Source organism: Crinia signifera, chromosome 5 (assembly GCF_055691185.1).
Source record: "Crinia signifera chromosome 5, ASM5569118v1, whole genome shotgun sequence".
Lineage (NCBI taxonomy): Eukaryota > Metazoa > Chordata > Amphibia > Anura > Myobatrachidae > Crinia > Crinia signifera.
Window position 1 is genome coordinate 214,232,204 of NC_139221.1, and position 12,294 is coordinate 214,244,497.

Below are 12,294 nucleotides of genomic sequence, written 5' to 3' on the forward strand. Positions count from 1 at the left end.
TCTCTTGTCACACCCAAACAATCAATGGCTTCCTATGCGTTTGTATGGGCTTTTTCTTTTTTGGAAGTGCTCTCCTGCTCCTGCCACTCGCGCTGCTGCTGCAGCGTCTTCTCCTGCCCGGCTCCCTGGTACTCTGCGCCGCCCCCCTGCTCCCTGCCCAGCGGCTTCTTGCCCGGCTCCCTGTGCCCCCGCCCACTCTCTGGTCGCGGGCATATCCCCGCTGCTGTCCCCCGCTCCCATTGTTCCTGCAGCTCCCCAGGAGTTGCATGTGATAAATCGCATGCGATTTATCACATGCAAAACTTGGCACATGAAGTGCCATCGCATATGATCCCTCCCGGGGAGCTGCTGGGACAATCGTGTCCGACTTGTCCTTATGACAAATCAGACAAATGTATGGTTGGGCCTTAGCGAAAGTCATATAGAGTTAAATGTAACTATGTATCATTGACATACACATGCGCACTATATTTGTGTGGTAAGGGTAATTTAAAACAAGTATAGTTTCTAAACAATTCCACGCATGTTCATCAAAAAACTGTAGTATGTGAGGGGATGCGGTCAATTTCCCGGTGGTCGGAATCCCTGCGTTCAAAATCCCGACAACGGAATCCCGACCGTCAAAATCCCGACACTTTCTCCCTCCGTGGGTGTCCACGACACCCATAGAGGGAGAATAAATTAGTGTGCCGGGCGTAGCGAGGCATCGGGCCCGCTGCATGGTGAGCACAGCGAGCCCACAAGGGGGGGGTGATCCACGTCCCCCCTTGTCGGGATTCAGGCAGTCGGGATTCCGGCGTCTGGATTTTGACCGCCGGGATTCCGACCGCCGGGATTTCATACTGACTCCGTATGTGATCTATAAACTTACTACAGCTTGTAAAAATTAAAAGAGGTGATGTTTCCCATAGCAACCAATCAGATTCCATCATTTTCTAAAATGTAGTAGAGACATCATAGACGGAATCTAATTGGTTGCTATTGGCAACATCATTTTTTTTATTTTTTGGAAGCTTTAGTAAATATTCCCCTCTAGTATCCAAACCTTCACGCATTCCCTGAAAACTGATCTCTTCAGGCAAGTTGATAAAATTCCAGAACTCCAAAATAATATCTGGTAGAAATTCTACCAATTACCTGTTCTCCACACAGTCTACATATAACTTTACATACAGTATGCTCTCTTGCTATATTCTCACTTCCTGCTGACCCCAGGCCAACATTGCTGTGTGACTGGATCATACAACCAGGTCAGAATCTACTTCTTCTACCATTTAGGGTGCGATTCAAAAAATCCCACCCTATTTCTTTTGCAATTTTGATGTTTTCAAAAAGAAAACATCTGGATGCAATTTTTAAAGTGATTTTTACCGCAAAGCTTCTCCGATTTATATACTGTAAGTCAATAAGGCAACATCAAAGATGATTTATGGGGTGTACACACATTTCGATTTCGATTTGATGTTTGATTGAATTTTCCATTAGGTTTGGCAATAGATCTTTGCATTCAATTTAGCATTAGAGCTGTACTTTTGCATTCCATTCTATATCGATTTCACAGTGTACACAGGTCTTGATTGTGGTTGGTTTGCAAAAGCAAACTTCTTCTTTAATGGACAAAACCATGTGCACTGCAGCAGGGGCTGATGGAACATGTGCAGAGAGAGTTAGATTTGGGGTGGAGTGTACTTCAAACTGAAATCTGTAAGTGTCAAAATAAAGCAGCCAGTATTTACCCTGCACAGAAACAAAATAACTCACCCAAATGTAACTCTCTCTGCGCATGTTACATCAGCCCCACCTGCAACGCACATGTTTTTGTCCATTAAAGAAGAAGTTTGCTTTTGCAAACTAACCAGAATCAGGCCCAAAGTGTACACATTTGATTTACTAGATTATATTCGCTATAGTCTTGCCAGCACAGGCTACTTTTCTATTTGATTTAGACAAAACGGGCGCATCGAATACGTTTAAAACACGTCTAAAAACCGTTCGATCCTTATTCAATTTTCAATTCCATTTTGCTGCTAGAAAATATGTCAAAATCGAAGCGTGTGTACACCACATTAATGGCAAATGTTTTTGTATAGCCAAATACCTAAACAAATATTTGGATCTTGAAATATATACTCAATTGTGAGTGCTCATAGTAAAAACAATGCGTATGTACACAAATAATTGCACGTTATTTCCAATGACATCCTGTGAATATTTTGGATAATTTGAATGATCAACATCTGACTTAATTGTTTTAAGCTGATCTGTGTAATAATAGTTAATAAAATATTCTGGCTCAGAACCCAAGAAGTATCACACCACCTTTATTGAGGGATATCTCATGTTGGTCAAATAAAACATATTATAGTCTTGAAGATGATAGTGAAAGTAATGGGTAATATAATACATGTGAACTCTTGTGACATGTATTTATAGCACAAGAAGCTAATAGAAACTCTTCACTGCCCATAGTATAAATCAGCAAAGTCAGTTTGTAATGACTGCACTCTAGGTCTCTTAAATCAGAAGTGCCACCTACTTGCAAGCTTTCCACATTTGAATTTGCTAGTCAGTGTTCTAGCCAACCAGCAATAACATTCATGCCTTTCACATCAGGAAAACAGACTTTGGGCCCGAGCACATGGTCATTCAGACACAACACTAGTTGATGCATAAATAGAATCTCTTATTACTTTATCCTCACTTTCACAAAATGAGCACATTCTGTCAATATTGGGTGCCAGACGGCTCCACGACAGTCGGGATTCCGACAGTCATTACTCCGACGTCGGAATCCCGACTGCTCCCTCGTGGGGGTCCACGACCCCCATAGAGGGAGAATAAAACAGCGTGGCGAGCGCAGCGAGCCCGCATGGGGCTTCATTGCGCTCTCCACGCTGTGCAGTCGGGATTCCGACGTCTGACTTATGACTGTCGGGTAATTATACCACACCCGTCAATATTATCCCAGCAGCATAATGTACAATGGGCCAAATTTAGAGCTATATGCATTCCGAAGGGTTGCATACATATGATGCTTTTTGATCTGTTCATACACAGCATCTGTACTGTATATGTGCACATCTAGTAGTACCACATTATTGTTTGTGGCAGGCAGGCACAGTGGCAGGGACCATTTCCCAAAGCTGAGGTAAATGCAGGACTACCGTATGTTGTAATTTACATAGATTCAACACTTCTGAATGCTGACGGTAGTATCAAGGGATAGAGGTAAGGGATTATGGGGGTAATCCTGGATTCTGGCTATCATAACGTCCTGACAGTCAGAATCCCGGGCCTTATTCGTAACTCGACAGTCGGAATTCAATGTTCCGGCTGTCGAGTGTCGGAAAGTCCATGGATCAACAAAAATGGCCCTGGATAGGTCAGAAAACAACAGTGAATTCGTCAATTCACGGCCGTTTCCGACAAAACAAATCCACAGATCTGTCTGTCTTCTATGCTGTCGGTAATGGCAGCATTAAATAGACGAGTGCTGCTATTTCCACTGACAGCAATAGCGGCACAGATTGAATACCTTCCTATTAGTAGTAGGGTTAATAGTACTTGCTCCTTTTTCTGTTGGAATCAGGAAAGTCAGATGATGGTGTCGGTATTGTGACTGCCGGAATCCTAACTGTTGGTATCCCATACATAAACCCGTAACTCTTCTGGTAGTACAGGGCATCACAAATCTTTGCTTTGATAGTGACGATCATAGTTGTTATCTATCTGCTTCTTATTGGCTAGCCGTAAATTGACCTCTCCTAGTACTAATACAGTATTCATTCATCATTCACCTTGTACTATTTGTTTTCCTTTCTTGAATCTTATACAACTATTATAACAAAGAACAATACCATTGCACTCATTCACTGTTGAGGCAACAGTTGAAAATGTTTTTTTTTAACCAATTAATTACTATGTAAATTCTCAATCACCATTGCACATTTTCTTTCTAATACGGACGCATGCTATACAATTTGTGTCCTGAATAAATATTGGATCCATAATGATAATAACATTGTATTTGTTGGGGCATTAAGATTGATGCTTATTCCTGTCAGCACAGCTATCATACTATAATTAGAATACACTTTTAGCCCTTACAAGTAGCAGCAAGTTTCTGCTAATTTTGCCCTGGAGGTTGCTGGATATAATAGCTGGCAATTTTGAAGGTTGAAATGAAAATCAACATAGATTTACAGCGAGTCGTGGTGAGCTGTAGTATTTGGAAATCTGACTTCTCCACCATTCAGTAAAATTTTATATGGCGGCTCTAAAAACATATTTTAATGTTTTAAGTGGTTTTCTATGGACACCTGACCCTCGTGGTCAATATGGCAACCCCAGAGTGAATGAATCCCTTTTGTTGCAGCTGAGACGGTGAAACGTGTCAGGTTCTTTGCCCACTTGCACTTTCCGGACCAGCCTCAAAATACCTTTTGGACCTATCAATTTGCCTAATCCTTGGATCCCTGCCATTTGCACCTTAATGATCTCTGAACCACCATATTTGATTGCAGCTCGGGTGCACTCCCTTACTTTCGGATGGTGACTCGGCCCAGTAAATTCAGGCCTTGAGTCCCTGGGAGCAACAAGACACACCACAGTCTCCAACTAACAGATGAACGGTAACCAACTATTACTTGCATTTGCACTTTATATGGTCCCAATTTGAGGCACATTAGGAACGGACAGCCCCCCCACCCCCAATTCCCAAGTGAGGCCCATTTGCATCAAGAACCCGCATTTCCCAGCATGTAAAATCATGTAAAATCAGTCCAATCTCCATATGTTTTATTGGTTTTAACTGTTTAATTATCAGTCAGCACTGCTTTTTCACGTCTTGCAGATGACAGGTGAGGAATAAATTGAAGGCCTTATTTGTTCCATGCTTGTTAGCTATCATCCATCCTGATATACTTTGGAGGTAAAGTTCGTAAGGTGACTGCCAGACGGCTGTGCAAATGGGACCATGTAACTTATGGAACCAATACTTTATGTACAGGGCATCCAGAAAGTATTCACAGCGCTTCACTTTTTTCACATTTTGTTATGTTACAGCCTTATTATATTATAGCAAAATGGATTAAATTAACTTTTCCCTCAAAATTCTACACACAATACCCTATAATGAGAATGTGAAAAAGTTTTTGGGAGATTTTTGAAAAGTTAGTAAATATCAAAAAATAAACTCACATGTACATAAGTATTCACAGCCTTTGCTCAACACTTTATTGAAGCATCTTTGGCAGCAATTACAGCCTCAAGGCTTTTTGAATATGATTTCACAAGCTTGGCACACATATCTTTGCAGCACCTATCAAGCTCCATCAGGTTTGATGGGAAGCGTCAGTGCACAGCCATTTTCAGATCTCTCCAGAGATGTTCAATCAGATTCAAGTCTGGGCTCCAGTCTGAGGTAAGATGCTCTGGAACAGGTTTTCATTCCGGATGTCTGAATGAATAATGTATATGGATGATGGAGATCACTGTGCTCATTTGGGACCTTCAAAGAAGCAGATATTTTTCTGTATCCTTTCTCAGATTTGTTCCTCGAGACAATCCTTCTTGGAGGTCTACAGACAATTCCTTTGACTTCATGCTTGGTTTGTGCTCTGTCAAGTGTGGGACCTTATACACACAGGTGTGTGCATTTCCAAATCATGTCCAATCAACTGAATTTCCCACAGATGGAGTACAATTTAGCTGTAGGGACATCTCAAGGATGTTCAGTGGGAAGAGAGAGACTAGGGGCAGAGTGATGGAGGGGGAGCGAGAGAGAGGGAGCAGAGAGAAGGAGGCAGGGGAAGAAAGAGAAGAGAGAAAAATTATACAGGGGATTGGTATGGGGGAGACAGTGAGAGGGAGGGGAAGTGAGAGAGGGGTGGGAAAAGAGTGAGAAAGAAAAAGAGAGGGTGCCAGAGAAAGAGAGAGAACAAGAGATAGAGGGTGAGAGGGTGTCAGGTAGATAAATGGTGTTAGATTCAGAGAGAGTGTGTGTGAGAGAGAGAGAGAGTGTGTCAAGGAAAGCGAGAGACAGTACCATAGTGCGAGAAAAAAAGTAGAGAAGGGGGTAAGGGGAGAGAGTGGAAAAGAAGAGAGAGAGAGATGGGTGGGGCAGGAAAGAAACAGAGTAAAGAGAGAGGTTAGATAAAGAAGGAGAGGGGGAGTGAGAGAGGGGGTCTGTGGGGGGGTGAGGGTATGGATCGAAGGGGGAGAGAGAGAAAAATAGAGGAATGAGTGAAGGGTTGGGCATAGAGAGAAGTGGAGGGAGAGAGTGTAGGGGAAAAAGAAAAAGAGTGGACAGAAAAAGAGAGGAGAGATTGAGAGTCTGCAGCACATTGTACGTGCAGCACTGGCAACAGGTCTCCTCGTCAGCCAGATACAGGACAGCTTTTGTGTTTTGCACTGGGCCTAGATTGTGCAGCACCAGGGAGGCATAGGAAAAGAGAAGGCAGAGGCTGGATTATTGCATAACCACCTCTGCTGACTGTTGGGATGGGGAGGCACGGTGAGCCGTTAAGGGGGTGTTGAGAGCGGGCCAATGGGACAGCGGTGTTACTGACTGCCCTTGCGGCACTACTTTAAAAAACAAATAAAGAAAATCCATTCCAAAGGTACAGGGGATAGCCTGTACATTGATTATTTAATTACAATGACACCTATCATTAAGTGAACAGTTAATTATTTTAGCTGAAGCAAAACAATTAGTTGGTATAAAGATCTGAGCGACATAGACACGAGCTAAATTGTAAAGGCCAGTCTTGTGGGTTATTCCTGGTATGTAGTGGTTTCTTTAAAAATGGTCAAGGAAGGACAACAGCAACAGGTCCATGGGTGTTGAAGGCTTATCAATGCACATGTGAAGTGAAGGTTAGACCGTCTAGTTCGATCAAACATAAAAACGACTGTAGTACACTATCTCCTCTCAGGACTGCCATCACTGCTGCCATGACCTCACCCTCTCCCTCCTCCCTTCCTACATCTCCACTCCCCTCCTTCCCACCCCTGTCCTCATTTTACCCCAACACTGCCGCTGAAGTCCATTCTATCCTTCAATCCACTTCTCCCTCCACCTGCCCGCTTGATCCTATGCCCTCCAATATTATCCGTAGTCTCAGTCAGTCGGTCTGCTCTCACCTGGCTCACCTCTTTAATCTTTCCCTATCCTCTGGGATCTTCCTCTCCTCCTTCAAACATGCTCTTGTCTCCCCAATTCTCAAGAAATCAAATCTGGACCCCAACTCTCCATCCAAATACAGGCCCATCTCCCTCCTCCCTTTTGCCTCCAAGCTCCTAGAACGTCTGGCCTCTAATCGTCTCCTAAGCTACCTTACTGCTAACTCCATTCTAGACCCCCTCCAATCCGGGTTCCGCCCTTTACATTCCACTGAAACTGCCCTGACCAATGTCACTAACGATCTACTATCGGCTAAATCCAAAGGCCTCTTCTCTATCCTTATCCAGCTTGATCTGTCGGCTGCCTTTGACAGTTGACCACCCTCTCCTGCTCAACACCCTCCACTCCTTTGGCATCACTGGCACAATCTTCTCCTGGTTCACATCTCTGATCACTCCTTCTCTGTCTCTACTCCGAGCTCCTCCTCTTCTACTACCTTGCAGCCAGTCGGTGTTCCCCAAGGGTCAGTCCTTGGCCCTCTTCTCCTGGTTCACATCTCCGATCACTCCTTCTCTGTCTCTACTCCGAGCTCCTCCTCTTCTACTACCTTGCAGCCAGTCGGTGTTCCCCAAGGGTCAGTCCTTGGCCCTCTTCTCTTCTCCCTCTACACCACCTCTCTGGGCAACCTCATCAGCTCCTATGGCTTCCATTACCACCTTTATGCTGATGATACCCTAATCTATCTCTCCTCCCCCGACCTATACCCATCACTCCTGTCCAAGGTCTCAGAATGCCTAACGGCCATCTCAGCCTGGATGACCCAACGCTTCCTGAAACTAAACATGGCTAAAACTGAACTTCTAATCTTCCATCCCACGAACATCCCCTCTTCGCCAACTATCTCCATCAGCATTGGTGAAACCGAGATCACCTCCACCGACCAAACGCGCTGCCTCGGTGTCATCATTGACTCCTCCCTCTCTTTCACCCCCACATTTGTGCTCTCTCACAGTCTTGCCGCTTTCACCTCTGCAACATCTCATGCATCAGACCATTCCTCTCCACTGACGTGACCAAATTTCTAATTCACTCTCTTGTCATCTCCCGCCTTGACTACGGCAACATCCTTCTCTCTGGGCTACCTCTCGCCCGCCTCGCCCCTCTCCAATCCATTCTTAATGTTGCTGCTAGGCTTATCTTCCTCTCCCGCCGCTCCACCTCCATCTCCCCCCTCTGTCTATCTCTTCACTGGCTCCCCATTCCTTTCCGGGTTCCCTTTAAACTCCTCACCACCACCTACAAGGCTCTCTCCTCTTCCACCGCTCCTTACCTCTCTTCACTGATCTCTATTCACACTCCCTCCCGTCCTCTTCGCTCCGCCGCCGACCGCCGACTGACCTCTTACCTAATCAACTCCTCCTACTCCCGTGTCCAAGACTTCCCTCATGCTGCCCCCCTGCACTGGAACAACCTCCCGCACCCCATCAGGCTTTCTGATTCCCTTACCTCTTTCAAGCGCTCCCTCAAAACCCACTTATTCCGACTGGCCTATCCCTCCTCCTCCTCCTAACCTCTTTTTCTCCTCCTATCCTGCCTACCCTACCCCTCCATCCGTTCCTACTTATCCTATTGTTTTTCGTTCATCCACCCACCTCCTTTTTGTCTGTTAACTCTTATGAGCTGAACCCTCCTTCTTCACGTACTCACCTTACCTCTTTACCTCACCAGTGCTCCTGCCCTGTTCTTCCCTTTCTCTACTTCATCTTCAGTCTCCTCGACAATTTTGAAACACCTACTTCAGAACTGCTGCTGATTTTAGTTCTACCAGCTATACCCCTATTTATCCTGTATTTTATCAACACACCCTGTACATTACCTTGTAATTTGTTTTTTTGTTTGCTATGTACGGCGCTGTGGACACTTTGTGGCGCCTTATACATACTACTACTACTATCCAAAGTCACATTTATGTATGGTGACTTTTTCTGGCATATTCCAAGAGATTTTCTGGCTATTATATCATGTGATTTGTACCTTCAGTATTGAAAAAAATCAAGTTGTCAATTTGTGGCAAGGCATTATGGGTCTCTAGTGGCTCTGCGTTATTTGCATTCTATTACGTATGCAATTTGCAACTTACAGGAAACGCCCAACCGTTTCATAAAAATGGTTGCTATTATATCCCCCCCTTGTGTTGCCGATATGAATCATCTATACAATTCAATTTTTGCTTACTTTCACAGTACATGTTTTTTTTAAAGAAATGTAGCATGCATTTCCAGGGCAGCGACACACCAGATATTTCATGCAGAACCTCTGTCTGCCAAGCTAGTCATTATCCAAGAACTTTGACAGTCAAGCTCAATTACTTAGCTTAATCTTCTGTATCAGTTTACTTGCAATGGAATAATGAAGGGTTTCTTTAATAAATACTGAACCAGTACAAAAATGAGAAAATGTATCATACATGCTGCAGGGAGGCCTTTCCTATTGTATATACTGTATACTGCGGTGACACATGTTTTACATTACACAGTGGTACAGTATACAGTATGTGTGCACAATATCAATTCTGTGCATAGTTTTATCTTTTAAACATGTGAGACTTGCACAATCAATGCACATAACAAGGGGGGTTATTCTGATTCACTCAGAAAGGCACAATCACTCTCTAATGGACAAAACCATATGCACTGCAGGTGGGGCTGATGTAACATGTGCAGAGAGAGTTACATTTCGGTGTTTTATTGTTTCTGTGCAGGGTAAATACTGGCTGCTTTATTTTTACACTGCAATATAGATATCAGTTTGAAGTACACCCCCCACCCAACTCTAACTCTCTCTGCACATGTTACATCAGCCCCACATGCAGTGCATATGGTTTTGTCCATTAGAGAGTGATTGTGCCTTTCCGAGTGAATCAGAATATCCCCCAATGTTTCTGTGCTTTGTGTCCATGTGTCATATACAGTAGGCCCATTTAATCAGATATTTGCACTAGAGGCCTGATTCAGACCTGTTCACTAGACTGGTGTACTCGCAACCTAGCGAACAGGTCAGTGCCACCCCGTCGAACATCAAAAGATTTATCTCCCCTTTGTAAATGTCAGTCTGAACTAAAAGGTGGCGGGTGCTGATGTATCCCTCTACAGCCATGCTGCTTTTTGTAGTGGGATCACAGTGCCAGATACAGATCCTATTGCAGGGCTGGGAACTTGGAATTATCGAAATGACCATGCATTCCCCTTTGCGAATGAAGGCAGCGATGGCAAACCATTGCTGACTATTTGCTACAGTAGCTGATTGACAGCCAGGGGCGTTTTTAGGTGGCACCCTGTAGTTTTCTGGGAGTGCCGCCTAAAAAAATGCTGGCAGACCCCACGTCAGCGTTGGCCTCCATCTCCCCACGGCCATTGCAGCACTGAGTAAGTCTAGACTTACCCTGTGCTGCGGACGGGGGGAAAACCATTCCATGGGGAGTGGTTGCGAATGTTTACCCCCTGTGTGCACTGCTGTGAATGTATTCGCAGCCATGCACAGGGGCGAGGAGCCACTCAGGTGGGGAGCCATTTACCTCATCGATGGACTCCAAAGATTTGCGGCCCAACAATGAGATCTGAATAAATCCCACAATACATTAAAAAGAATAGGAGTGAATGGCAGGCACATGCATACACCAGCTGAATTTAAAATCCATGGAATAGCAGATGTATGTAATTCCACATACCCGCTATGCTGCACACCAACCAACCAGATCCTAACTGCATTTTTTAAAACACAGCCTGTAACATGGCAGTTAGGAGCTGATTGGCTGGGGATTTATCTTTATCTCTCTCTAAGGCTTAGTACATAGTCCTCCAAGCTGCTATTTCATGTCAACCTGGAAAATATTAGCATGGGCTGACTTTGATCCTATGACAGGCATTCCCAAACTATACTATTGCTGACTAAATTGTTGTTGTGCTATATTTCTGTACACACCACAGATTGCGTTTAGTCATGTAATTAAGGAAGTCATATAGCGCAGTATGCCACTTTGTCATGGCTGTATACACGACTCCTTTATTATGGTGAAATCAGGAATATGGATAAAATGATTAAAGTGTCAAGGTGAACATGGCTATTAGGTTAGCATATTATGTTCAGTCCATACTGTTTATGTCAAGTTTGGGGTAGGACCTCTATGAGATCCATTATTGCAACAAGGGACCATACTTTATATGCAAGTAAAGGTACAGGTCTGGCAAAACTGTGACTCTCCAGCAGAGGAACCAGTGTTCCCCCCTTCATCCTTGTGGCTAAAATTGTGGGCAGCATACTTGCTCTATTTGCTTTATTTTATAATATTGCCATTATGAAGGCACTTACTCACTTGTAAGTTACTTCCCCTTTAAAAAAAAAATCAGATTGTGTCCAGCAATGGATTTATCTAATAAGTTTGCCATCATGAACGGCACCAGACAGGGATGTCCCCTATCACCTCTGATCTTTGTCCTTTCAATTGAACCCCTTGCCGCCACTATCCGTAACAATATATATTTCCCCGGTTTGAAAATTGGCCCCTCTTCCCATAAACTAAGTCTCTTTGTGGATGATGTCCTTCTTTTTGTGACCAACCCAATTGCCACGCTCCCTGTCCTCCACTCCACTTTAGATGCATACAGTGCAGCTTCCTACTACAAACACTATACCACCAAAACAGATGCCCTCCCTATTAATCTCTCACCTTCCCTAGCTCACCTACGCACAACATAGCAGTATAACTGGCAAAAAGAGTCTATAAAATTTTTAGGCGTATACATTCCTGCTCACTCTTCCGATGTTTTTTTAGCGAACCTCACCCTCCTCCTCGCAACTTTAACCACCATATCCAAATCTTGGCTAGTATATGATGTCTCGTGGCTGGGCCGTATGGCTGCGTTTAAGATGTCCCTCCTCCTTAAACTTATTTACTTGTTCCGCACGATCCCATACAACTTTCCGAAAAAATATCTACAACTGTGCGCCTCCGTTTTAACTAAAAAAATCTGATTTCAGCAGACAGAACTCGGGTGGCATTAAATCTCGCCCAATGTTTTTGTTAGGGGCAGATTGGCAAAAGAAGCAACAGGGATGATCCCCAGTGGACTGGCATGGCTGTGGGGCCACAAGAGGGTAGAGGATGACAGTTT